We start from the raw sequence: 12,925 nt of genomic DNA on the forward strand, positions 1-12,925 counted from the left end.
ACATCTAACCATCATGGCTATGATACGAGAGTCGTAGTTGGTAATAGAAAGGAAAAGTTTTCCACAATCAAAGTATTCTAGCCAAGATTTTCCTTTCATAGTAATCCATAAACACGAATTTTGTGTCCAAATTTGAATTAAAAGGGTTGAGGGACGCACCAATCCCTACCCACAGATTCCAGTTCCCTTGGAATGTGTAAGGTAGTTCCAAGTCACGCAAGTTTGTCTGCTCAACAATTCTGTGGAATATCCTTGTTACCTGTCATCCATACCAGTTGGAACTGTTGTCTTCGTTTTGAAACATCTACGTTAGTCGAGGTTGACGTTTGAAGTCAGAAATGCGCCTTACTGGTATTTAAGGTCCCTAGCCAAATTGTCCAAAAGCATCGAGAATATAATTCAATTCAGCAAGATCAGACTGAGTACAAGGAAAAGGGTCCTTGTAGTGTTATATTATAGTATCCAAATTAATTTATTTTTACAATAGTAGGGCTAAAAACTATTTTCTTTATATTTTATTAGGTAAAAGATTCGAAGCGATGCCTTGCTTACTGCAGTCTAAAGTAGAACAAAAGTCAATATGGATACATTTGCATTTAAAGTTATTTGTGCCTACTACCGAACACAGTATTATTTCTCCACATAGGATTTTTTTCGTCGTACCGGCTGTTTCGCGGTTTCTACAACCTTCGTCTACCACGCCCTTAACTCGGACTGTGTCGTCTCAAAAGGCTTCGGGCTTACCATGTTTATTGACGGAAATCATCTGGCCTTCACTGACAAATAGTCTGCTCTTTCATTCTCCCTTACTCCGCTATGGGCCGGAAGTCAAATGATGGGGATTGTGCCATCCTCTGAGAAGGCCTTAATAATCCTTCTTATACTCCAAGACTTTTCGTGATCTTACCGTCCTGGTTGTTATTGCCCTCATGTCCAGTTTACTGTCCTCACGTTTTACGTGATCCCCCTGATCTCTGCCAGTAGGATGGTATTATGGTCAGGCAGTCGGAAACAGATCTCAGTGCTTGGGTTGAAAGCCTCTGATTCTCGTCGGACGAAATCAATTCCTTCACCACCTCTCTTGACATTATACAATTCATGCCTCATCGTCTGTCCAGCACAGCAAGCCTTTTTTATTGCGGTAAGGCTTGGCTATGTTACCTTATGTTCAGGCCTTGGTTGCAAATACAAATTTACCCATGAACATTCCATTAAGGAACAGCAGTGGCAAACTTCTCACATATATGTCCGATACAAGTTTATGCTCAATGATAAGGCCTCTACTTTTTTGGTCGAGTCCGAATGACGTGCCGCAGTGCGACACCTCTTTGGGGAGAAGTTTTTACAAGGCATAGTACCTCACAAATGTTGCCAGCCATAGCAGGTGATAACCACCACTGAAAATTTTTGTCTGATGTTCTCGCCAGGATTCGAATCCAGGGGTTCAGCGTTATAGGCGGACATGCTAACCTATGCGTTACGATGGCCTTCAGTTCTGTCCGTAAAGATGTTCACACTCGACGTCATCGCGTTAACATCACACCACTCCACGCATTCCGTGATAGCCCGTCTCTCCGCCTGCAGGACGTATTATGATCGGACGATAGAAAACAGTAGCTCAGTTCCTGTATATCACCACGCTCACTCTGTTTGCTAGCTTTGATCCACCTTTGGATCCACCATTCCTTCCAGATTTGCTATCGTCGCCTCGATTATACCGCGATGGTTTAATCTGCTCCTATCCTCTATCTATTCTCCCATCGTCTTATAGCCGCAGTGGCTGCCTCACACATAATCTGCAGTGGCTGCCGACTGTAGGTCGGGTATATAGAATTGTCTCCAGTGCCTTAGTGGACATGGCCATTATCGCTCCGCCTGTACCAAGACATCATGTTCTGTGAATCTGTAGTATTATCCTTACTTAGTGGACGTGGTTCCATCGCTCCGCCTATATCAAGACAATATGTTCTGTGAACTTCCAATTCAGTTTTCTTTCCAAGATCATTCCTAAGTATTTGACATTGTTAGATATCGAAATCTATCTGTTGAGGAAATGCGGTGCGTCGAATTGGCCCACCTTGGTCTTCCTCGTGAATAGGCAGATTTCAGCCTTCTCTTGGTTAACATTGAGATCCCTAGGTTTAGCCCACTATATAGCTGCTTTGTATCCTTATCCTTTGGAAGTAATGAAACATCGTCTGCGTAGCATACTTGTTCTTCCCTCATGTCATAAATATCCCCCTGTGGGGTGCCTTATGACACAATCCCCCATATATTTGTGTCATGGGACTAGAAAAATCCCATAAAGGTGCAAGGGATACTTCTCTCATATCAAAGAGTGCAGTCCTATTCAAGTTTTATTTAGCTCAATGATATGAGGCCTCCATTTTTTTGCCGAATCCGAGAGGTGTGCTCTTAAGTGACACCACTTGTTAGAGATGTTTCAACATGGCTGGGCACTTTGCAAATGTTCCCAGCATTTGTAAAGGAATAACCACCCTAGAATTTTTTTTTCTGAAATTAACGCCGGGATATGAACCCAGACGATCGGCGTCATTGATGAACACTCTAACCTATGCGCCACGGTGACTTCCAACCTCCTAGAGGAGTATATCCACATAACTTTGAATGACACTCCTCGTTTCCAAACATAAACATTGTTTGTTTTATGCAAATGCGCATCACATAACTTGCTGCGTGGTGGAAAAAAGGCACTGACACGCATTTCTAGCAAATCTGTGAATGTTGAAGTGAATGAACAAAGATTTGGTAACAGGAGTCATTCATCATTCTGGCAAGACGACTACGACAACGACAATAGAGAACTGCTTTGCATACATATAGAGAGTAAAGTTTAAGCAGGCGCATACCTGTGAAGCATACGTGTAACTATGATATGTTCCTGGTAATTTTATCACTTGCATTGTGTTTTCCCTCCCTCTTCCACCTACCAGGCGATATTGGCCCCATAAGTCTCATAGTTTGGCTAGAGACGCCAAACGATGCACAAGAAAATTTGCTATGCGTACGTGAATGTTGGTTGCTGGTCCCCTCTTGCAGTGATGACATGCTTGCTTAGTGTGCACGCAGCAATAGAAATGCGGGGTTTTGTTTGTCTCGCCAATAGCGCGACAACGTTGTCTCCTTGGCACTCTCAGCTGCTGCTTGTAGAAGTAGGTGTAGGTGTCAAAATATGCAAATCCGTTTCCGTTTTCCGGTTGTTCATGCATAATATACCGCATAAGGCATATAATGTTCTTGTTGGTTGATGTCTTTGTTTTTTTTTTTTGCTGCGAGTAGCTAGGCAGTTTTGTTTTTTCTTTTTGTCTAGAGTTTGCTGGGTATTATGTAAGTTTGTAGCAAGTAGTGAATACATTTTGTTTAATCGCATTGCTAGGTATGGCTTACAAGACACAGTCGTGTCTTTGTTTTTCTTTTGTCGTAATCCTGCTGGTTAACATTTTCTATGGGGATTTGTTTTGAAGAAATACAAAGGCAGATGACATAAATAAGCATGGTTCTTTGCATAATGATATGTGCGGTATAGGCTATTGTTGGCAAACTATAAGATGTAAGTTTTTGCATTAAACTCGAGAATTTTTTTGATATTGGCTGATATCAGCCGATGTTCCTTTCTATATTATACAGGGGCTCAAGGTAGTGTAGAGGCCAAGAATAATAGGCAAATCGCTTTATGCAATTTCTAAACTCAACAGATCTACATCAGTAGGAAACAGATATGCAGAATTTCAACCGACAGGATTTTTTGAGAAACACCAATGGGCATGTCCACCTAGGACGATAAACGCCTGGGTTTGAATCCTTGCCAGAACATCAGAAAAACATTGTCAGCGGTGGTTATCCCCTCCTAATGCTGGGGACATTTGTGAGGTACTAAGCAATTTTTAAACTTCACCCCAAAGAGGTGTCGCACTGCGGCACCCCTTATCATTGAGCTTAAAATTTGAATCGCATAGTACTCAGTTATATGTGACAAGTTTGTCCCAGTTCCCTAGTGGAAAGTTCAAGGCCAGATTTGCACTTTGATACACGGATATCTATTAGATCTTCTCTTAATGTTATGCCGATATATTCTTCATAGGGTTGTAGACCAACTTTTCAAAGTTTCATAACGAAGTTTGTTTACCCTCCATACCATGGTGAAGGTTATAAGAAGTTTGTTAATGTAACAAATTTTCATTTTCCAGTCAAAGCTTGCGGCATCAAAAACCACCAAATTGCATTTGCAAGCTTCCATGTCAATGAAAAGGAATGCATTTCTCATTGACGACCAATTTGAGCTGCATTGTAGCGATTTGTATGTAAATTGGACCTCGATTTGGGGGAAAATTCTTGTTTGTTTTAGCTAGCCATAAAGCAAAATTAGGGCAGTTTAATGTGTGCTATTGGCTTCGGTACTCGTTGCCAAAGGGCACAGTGGGACAAAGTAAAAACAAGTAAAAAGGCATTAAGTTCGGCCGAGCTGAACTTTGAATACCCACCATCTCGGATATATACCAATTCTAAACATCTGTCATAATATTGTAAAAAATGCGTCATTTGTGAACCCATGGCAGCTATATCTAAATATAGTCCGATCTCCACCATATTCAGGAAGGCTATGTAAGGGTCTAACGCAACTCAAAAATTTCAAATTTGCCTATGAACATTCCATTAAGGAATAGGGCAAACTTCTCACATATCACTGAGTGCTGTCCGATTCAAGTTTAAGATCAATAATCATAGGCCTACTTTTTATAGCCGAGTCCGAAGGGCGTGCCGCAATGCGACACCTCTTTGGGAAGAAGTTTTTGACATGGCAAGCAAATCCAGATTTGCCCATGAATATTCCACTAATGAATTTGGGCAAACTCCTCACATATCACTGAGTGCTGTCCGATTCAAGTTTAAGCTCAATGATATGGGGCCTACTTTTTATAGCCGAGTCCGAAGGGCGTGCCGCAATGCGACACCTCTTTGGGGAGAAGTTTTTACATGGCAAAGTACATCATAATTGTCGCCAGCATAAAGAGGGGATAACTACCGCTGACGATATTTGCTGATGTTCTCGCCAAGATTAGAACCCAGGCGTTCAACTTCATAGGCGGACATGGTAATCTCTGCGCTGCGGTGGCCTCCTTCTAACAGAACTCATTGCACCAAATTCGTCGGTTGAAAAATGCACCTTTTATGGGAGATCGGTATATGTATATGACAGCTATATCCAAATATCTACCGATCTGTACAATATATGGCACGGATATCGAAAAGCTTAACAGGCCTCACTGTGACAAATTTCAGGGAAATCGGACAATAAATGCGCCTTTTATAAGTCCATGGCATTAAATCTGGAGATCGGTCTTTATGACAGCTATATCAAAATGTAGACCGATCTGGGCCATATTGAACACGAATGTCGAAGAACCTAACATAGCCCACTGTATCAAATTTCAGCGAAATCGAGTAATAAACGTTCTTGTATGGTCCCATATATGGTCGGTATATATGAAAACTATAACCCAATTCATGTGCTAAATTTCAATGAAATCGGTTAACGAATTCACCTTTTTGGTCCTAAACACTTAAATCGGGAGAGCGGTATATATGGCAGCTACAGTCAAATGTGGACTGATCTTGCACACATTGCACTGGGATACGAGTGTTCTAACACAACTCGCTGTCCCAAATTTCAACGAAATCGAGCATAAATGCACCTATTATGGGCCCAAGACCTTAAATTGGGCAATCGGTCCATATGGCAGTTATATCGAAATATGGACCGATCTTAACCATACTCGGTACGTATGTCGAGGGTCTTTAACGCAAATCATTGCGCCTGATATCAACAAAATCGGTTACAAACATCACCTTTTGTGGGCCTAAATCCTTAAATCGGGAGATCAGTATATATGACAGCTATATCCAAATCTCGACCGATCTGGGCCATATTGAACAGGGAACCAGAGGAGCTTAACACAACTCGCTTTACCAAATTTCAGCGAAATCCGACCATAAATGCACCTATTATAGGTCCAAGAGCTTAAATCGAGAGAGGTCTATATGGCAGCTATGACAAAATCTGGACCGATCTGGATCAAAGTTAAGTTAGGTTTAAGTGGCAGTCTGATTCACTTAGACGATTTCGTTCATAGTGATGCCATAGGAACAGGAGAATGAAGATGCCTTATAGTTACTGCCGTTCGGCCATTCAGAGGGCTATAAAAAGCCCAACAACACGCGAATGTCAAATCCGCTAAATCAGACAAGTTCTCAAAAAAACACAACCTAAAGTTCTATAGTCCCATCTTCCTCGACGTTTGTTCTAGCCAGCGACGGCAAGGTAGAATTCTTCACAACCCCCGCTTTGTGACCATCTGTCATTCGGGCCTGATCCTGCAGACAATTAGACAATTTTAAGTCCATTTAATTTACAACAGCTGAATTAGATGTTCTTCAGAAAACCTTATTTTCTATAGGAAAACGTTAATTCAACCTGGCTGAATAAGGCTTTCTATAGGAAAACTTTAATTCAGCCTGGCTGAATAAGGTTTTCTATAGGAAAACTTTAATTCAGCCTGGCTGAATAAGGTTTTCTATAGGAAAACTTTAATTCAGCCTGGCTGAATAAGGTTTTCTATAGGAAAACTTTAATTCAGCCTGGCTGAATAAGGTTTTCTATAGGAAAACTTTAATTCAGCCTGGCTGAATAAGGTTTTCTATAGGAAAACTTTAATTCAGCCTGGCTGAATAAGGTTTTCTATAGGAAAACTTTAATTCAGCCTGGCTGAATAAGGTTTTCTATAGGAAAACTTTAATTCAGCCTGGCTGAATAAGGTTTTCTATAGGAAAACTTTAATTCAGCCTGGCTGAATAAGGTTTTCTATAGGAAAACTTTAATTCAGCCTGGCTGAATAAGGTTTTCTATAGGAAAACTTTAATTCAGCCTGGCTGAATAAGGTTTTCTATAGGAAAACTTTAATTCAGCCTGGCTGAATAAGGTTTTCTATAGGAAAACTTTAATTCAGCCTGGCTGAATAAGGTTTTCTATAGGAAAACTTTAATTCAGCCTGGCTGAATAAGGTTTTCTATAGGAAAACTTTAATTCAGCCTGGCTGAATAAGGTTTTCTATAGGAAAACTTTAATTCAGCCTGGCTGAATAAGGTTTTCTATAGGAAAACTTTAATTCAGCCTGGCTGAATAAGGTTTTCTATAGGAAAACTTTAATTCAGCCTGGCTGAATAAGGTTTTCTATAGGAAAACTTTAATTCAGCCTGGCTGAATAAGGTTTTCTATAGGAAAACTTTAATTCAGCCTGGCTGAATTGAGTTTTCTATAGGAAAACTTTAATTCAGCCTAACTGAATTGAGTTTTCTATAGGAAAACTTTAATTCAGCCTGGCTGAATTGAGTTTTCTATAGGAAAACTTTAATTCAGCCTGGCTGAATTGAGTTTTCTATAGGAAAACTTTAATTCAGCCTGGCTGAATTGAGTTTTCTATAGGAAAACTTTAATTCAGCCTGGCTGAATTGAGTTTTCTATAGGAAAACTTTAATTCAGCCTGGCTGAATTGAGTTTTCTATAGGAAAACTTTAATTCAGCCTGGCTGAATTGAGTTTTCTATAGGAAAACTTTAATTCAGCCTGGCTGAATTGAGTTTTCTATAGGAAAACTTTAATTCAGCCTGGCTGAATTGAGTTTTCTATAGGAAAACTTTAATTCAGCCTGGCTGAATTGAGTTTTCTATAGGAAAACTTTAATTCAGCCTGGCTGAATTGAGTTTTCTATAGGAAAACTTTAATTCAGCCTGGCTGAATTGAGTTTTCTATAGGAAAACTTTAATTCAGCCTGGCTGAATTGAGTTTTCTATAGGAAAACTTTAATTCAGCCTGGCTGAATTGAGTTTTCTATAGGAAAACTTTAATTCAGCCTGGCTGAATTGAGTTTTCTATAGGAAAACTTTAATTCAGCCTGGCTGAATTGAGTTTTCTATAGGAAAACTTTAATTCAGCCTGGCTGAATTGAGTTTTCTATAGGAAAACTTTAATTCAGCCTGGCTGAATTGAGTTTTCTATAGGAAAACTTTAATTCAGCCTGGCTGAATAAGGTTTTCTATAGGAAAACTTTAATTCAGCCTGGCTGAATTGAGTTTTCAATATGAAAACTTTAATTCAGCCTGGCTGAATTGAGTTTTCTTTAGGAAAACTTTAATTCAGCCTGGCTGAATTGAGTTTTCTAGAGGAAAACTTTAATTCAGCCTGGCTGAATTGAGTTTTCTAGAGGAAAACTTTAATTCAGCCTGGCTGAATTGAGTTTTCTATAGGAAAACTTTAATTCAGCCTGGCTGAATTGAGTTTTCTATAGGAAAACTTTAATTCAGCCTGGCTGAATTGAGTTTTCTATAGGAAAACTTTAATTCAGCCTGGCTGAATTGAGTTTTCTATAGGAAAACTTTAATTCAGCCTGGCTGAATTGAGTTTTCTACAGGAAAACTTTAATTCAGCCTGGCTGAATTGAGTTTTCTATAGGAAAACTTTAATTCAGCCTGGCTGAATTGAGTTTTCTATAGGAAAACTTTAATTCAGCCTGGCTGAATTGAGTTTTCTATAGGAAAACTTTAATTCAGCCTGGCTGAATTGAGTTTTCTATAGAAAAACTTTAATTCAGCCTGGCTGAATTGAGTTTTCTATAGGAAAACTTTAATTCAGCCTGGCTGAATTGAGTTTTCTATAGGAAAACTTTAATTCAGCCTGGCTGAATTGAGTTTTCTATAGGAAAACTTTAATTCAGCCTGGCTGAATTGAGTTTTCTATAGGAAAACTTTAATTCAGCCTGGCTGAATTGAGTTTTCTATAGGAAAACTTTAATTCAGCCTGGCTGAATTGAGTTTTCTATAGGAAAACTTTAATTCAGCCTGGCTGAATTGAGTTTTCTATAGGAAAACTTTAATTCAGCCTGGCTGAATTGAGTTTTCTATAGGAAAACTTTAATTCAGCCTGGCTGAATTGGGTTTTCTATAGGAAAACTTTAATTCAGCCTGGCTGAATTGAGTTTTCTATAGGAAAACTTTAATTCAGCCTGGCTGAATTGAGTTTTCTATAGGAAAACTTTAATTCAGCCTGGCTGAATTGAGTTTTCTATAGGAAAACTTTAATTCAGCCTGGCTGAATTGAGTTTTCTATAGGAAAACTTTAATTCAGCCTGGCTGAATTGAGTTTTCAATAGGAAAACTTTAATTCAGCCTGGCTGAATTGAGTTTTCTATAGGAAAACTTTAATTCAGCCTGGCTGAATTGAGTTTTCTATAGGAAAACTTGAGTTTTCTATAGGAAAACTTTAATTCAGCCTGGCTGAATTGAGTTTTCTATAGGAAAACTTTAATTCAGCCTGGCTGAATTGAGTTTTCTATAGGAAAACTTTAATTCAGCCTGGCTGAATTGAGTTTTCTATAGGAAAACTTTAATTCAGCCTGGCTGAATTGAGTTTTCTATAGGAAAACTTTAATTCAGCCTGGCTGAATTGAGTTTTCTATAGGAAAACTTTAATTCAGCCTGGCTGAATTGAGTTTTCTATAGGAAAACTTTAATTCAGCCTGGCTGAATTGAGTTTTCTATAGGAAAACTTTAATTCAGCCTGGCTGAATTGAGTTTTCTATAGGAAAACTTTAATTCAGCCTGGCTGAATTGAGTTTTCTATAGGAAAACTTTAATTCAGCCTGGCTGAATTGAGTTTTCTATAGGAAAACTTTAATTCCGCCTGGCTGAATTGAGTTTTCTATAGGAAAACTTTAATTCCGCCTGGCTGAATTGAGTTTTCTATAGGAAAACTTTAATTCAGCCTGGCTGAATTGAGTTTTCTATAGGAAAACTTTAATTCAGCCTGGCTGAATTGAGTTTTCTATAGGAAAACTTTAATTCAGCCTGGCTGAATTGAGTTTTCTATAGGAAAACTTTAATTCAGCCTGGCTGAATTGAGTTTTCTATAGGAAAACTTTAATTCAGCCTGGCTGAATTGAGTTTTCTATAGGAAAACTTTAATTCAGCCTGGCTGAATTGAGTTTTCTATAGGAAAACTTTAATTCAGCCTGGCTGAATTGAGTTTTCTATAGGAAAACTTTAATTCAGCCTGGCTGAATTGAGTTTTCTATAGGAAAACTTTAATTCAGCCTGGCTGAATTGAGTTTTCTATAGGAAAACTTTAATTCAGCCTGGCTGAATTGAGTTTTCTATAGGAAAACTTTAATTCAGCCTGGCTGAATTGAGTTTTCTATAGGAAAACTTTAATTCAGCCTGGCTGAATTGAGTTTTCTATAGGAAAACTTTAATTCAGCCTGGCTGAATTGAGTTTTCTATAGGAAAACTTTAATTCAGCCTGGCTGAATTGAGTTTTCTATAGGAAAACTTTAATTCAGCCTGGCTGAATTGAGTTTTCTATAGGAAAACTTTAATTCAGCCTGGCTGAATAAGGTTTTCTATTAATTCCGTTTACAAATTATTCTTAATATTTTTACTTAGATTCTCTCTACAGTGCAATTTAGGTAACTGACATGGAAATTCCATCTTAAATATGTCCAGTTGAATGTCCCTTCCCTGAATATGCTTTGCTGCAGCTGAAAAATGAGTTGAAATGCTTCAAATCATTACTAACAAGTGAAATGTTGTGGCCTAGGTCAGTAATGGACTTCATTTTATTTTTATGGCGGTCGGTATTGTTGATGTGAAAGAGCAAACAGTTAAATGCTGTTGCAATTTTTTCCATAAAATGCACATGAATATATAATAATGGTAATAATAAGAGCAAAACGTTTGTTGCGTAGGGGTGGAGGAGGAGTATTTCCAACATAACTTTTGTTTAAAAATTTAAACATTTGCACACACACACAAATCTCACCGCAGAGATTTGGAAGGCTGGTTATATTTCCACTGTACTGCTGCTGGCAAAAACTTTTTCCTTTACAAACACAGGGCTCTCTCACACAGCCAAACACACTCCCAATTCAACATATACACAAATCCCCATGTGCAACAGCCTTTGTGCCTGTGGCAACATGCCAACCAACTCGGCCAACGCAATGCAAACAAGGATGTGCTTTTTTTTGGGGGGGCAGCTGCTGATGTTGCAACTGCCATTGTGTTGTGGCGTTGACCATCATTACTTCCGTTTAGTAAACGGAAGTTAACGAATCGCGTTACATCCTGTTGGCGACGACAGTATGTGTATGTGTGTGTGATATTTTGTTGCTCTCACTCTCATTCCTACACCCGGTCTCTGCGTTGTTCTTAATTATGACTGTTGGTCATGGTCACACTGAAAAAGGGAACTTTGTTTTGGAAATATAATGGCATTACTGGCACGCCACAATACTCCCTTCCTCCCTTCTCTTGTTTATGAGATTGAGTAAACTGTTTATTATTATGTGAGTTTTGGTTACAATCCTGTTAAGCATTTCAATTCTGGAAATTCTTTTAAATGCTTAGAGGGGATTAAGGATTTGGAAAACATTTTGTTTGTCTTTGACTAATTAACTGTTATTAAATAAAGATGGTGGACATGCTAAAAGGAAAAATATGACCAATAGCAAGTCTTTTTACGGGCCTATGGCAAATTTCAACCCACTGTACTAATTTTTAAAGACTGTAGCCTGATTGTAACAGGCGGACATATTTAAGATGGCCGTATGTCCTTTCTACTCAAAACCATGGAACGCATTGTGAATACCTTGATACAGAGTAGGACATCCAGCGAACTGCTTAAAGGCAAACAGCTCGCCTATGTCAAGGGAAGGACGGTGGAGACTGCCCTCCACGAGGTTGTGCATAAAATAGGATAATCCTTCTATGCGAAGACGTACACATGGCGGTATGCATTGACATCGAGGGGGCTTTTAACAATGTGCCGACCGACACACTGATCAAATCCTTAGACCAGTATCGGGTGGACCGGGCCCTTAAAGACTGGCTAAACCATATGCTAAGGAACAGATGGATAAAGTGGGTTCCATGACATAAATATAAGGGAGAAAGTGACGGTGGGCATGCCAAATGGGGCCATTTCATCGCCACTCCTAAGAGTGACCACCATAAATAACCTATTACGGATGCTGACTGAGGAGCGATTTGAACCCATCTGCCACTGAGACGTTGTTTCAACACTTCTAAGGGGTAGGGTAGCAGTCTGAAGGAGTTCTACTTTAGGTTCTCATTTCTTTGAGAAGCTGTCTGATTAAGCGGATTGAACATTCGTAAGTTATTGGGCTTCTTAGAAAGGGCAAAGCCGGCGTGAAAAGGGACAGTGAAGTATGAAGTGTAATCGTGGCAGTATCCAGCTAAGTGGAGTGAAAAAGACTTTAGTGTGCTGAGCCTGAGTGTCAGAGCCTGTAGATGAACATAGTCGCCAGCCTTTTGCTCGGTGTCCACTAGACATAGGAGCCGCTGAGCCAGTGAACACGCTAACCGTCACCCCGTGATCTCGAGCCGTCCCACGCCGCTTGTGAATCTCGCCTCCGAAACCAATGGAGTCAGCATATCGCCTTTGTCCTTCAGACATAAGAGCCTGCGAATACTCCCATGTGCCGTCTATCCACGACCATAACCCCGTGACTTTGTGCCGTATTCCCGCCGTAAGTGATCACGTCTCCAAAACCAACATAGCCAGCACATCGCCTTTGTCCTTCTGACATAAGAAACGCTGACCCCGCGAACACACCCAGGTGCAGTCTGACTACGCCCATCACCTCGTGACTTAGTGCCGTATCCGTGCCGTGAGAGAATCACGTCTCCACCAAAACCAACATAGCCAGCACCCCGCCTTTGTCCTTCAGACATAAGAGCCGCTGAGCCCGCAAATACATCCACCTGTCGCCTGCCTACGCCCATCACCACGTGGCTTAGTGCCATGAGTGTACCACGTCTCTGAACCCACAAAGCCA

The 12,925-nt window shown here is 39.8% G+C and overlaps 1 protein-coding gene across 1 annotated transcript in view; it reads right to left on the reverse strand.

The window, feature by feature from the left end:
• Positions 1–12,925, reverse strand: part of LOC106089703 (uncharacterized) — a 340,612-nt gene that overhangs the window by 172,234 nt on the left and 155,453 nt on the right. The window lies entirely within an intron of this gene.

The sequence above is a fragment of the Stomoxys calcitrans genome, chromosome 3 (genome assembly GCF_963082655.1).
Source record: "Stomoxys calcitrans chromosome 3, idStoCalc2.1, whole genome shotgun sequence".
NCBI lineage: Eukaryota > Metazoa > Arthropoda > Insecta > Diptera > Muscidae > Stomoxys > Stomoxys calcitrans.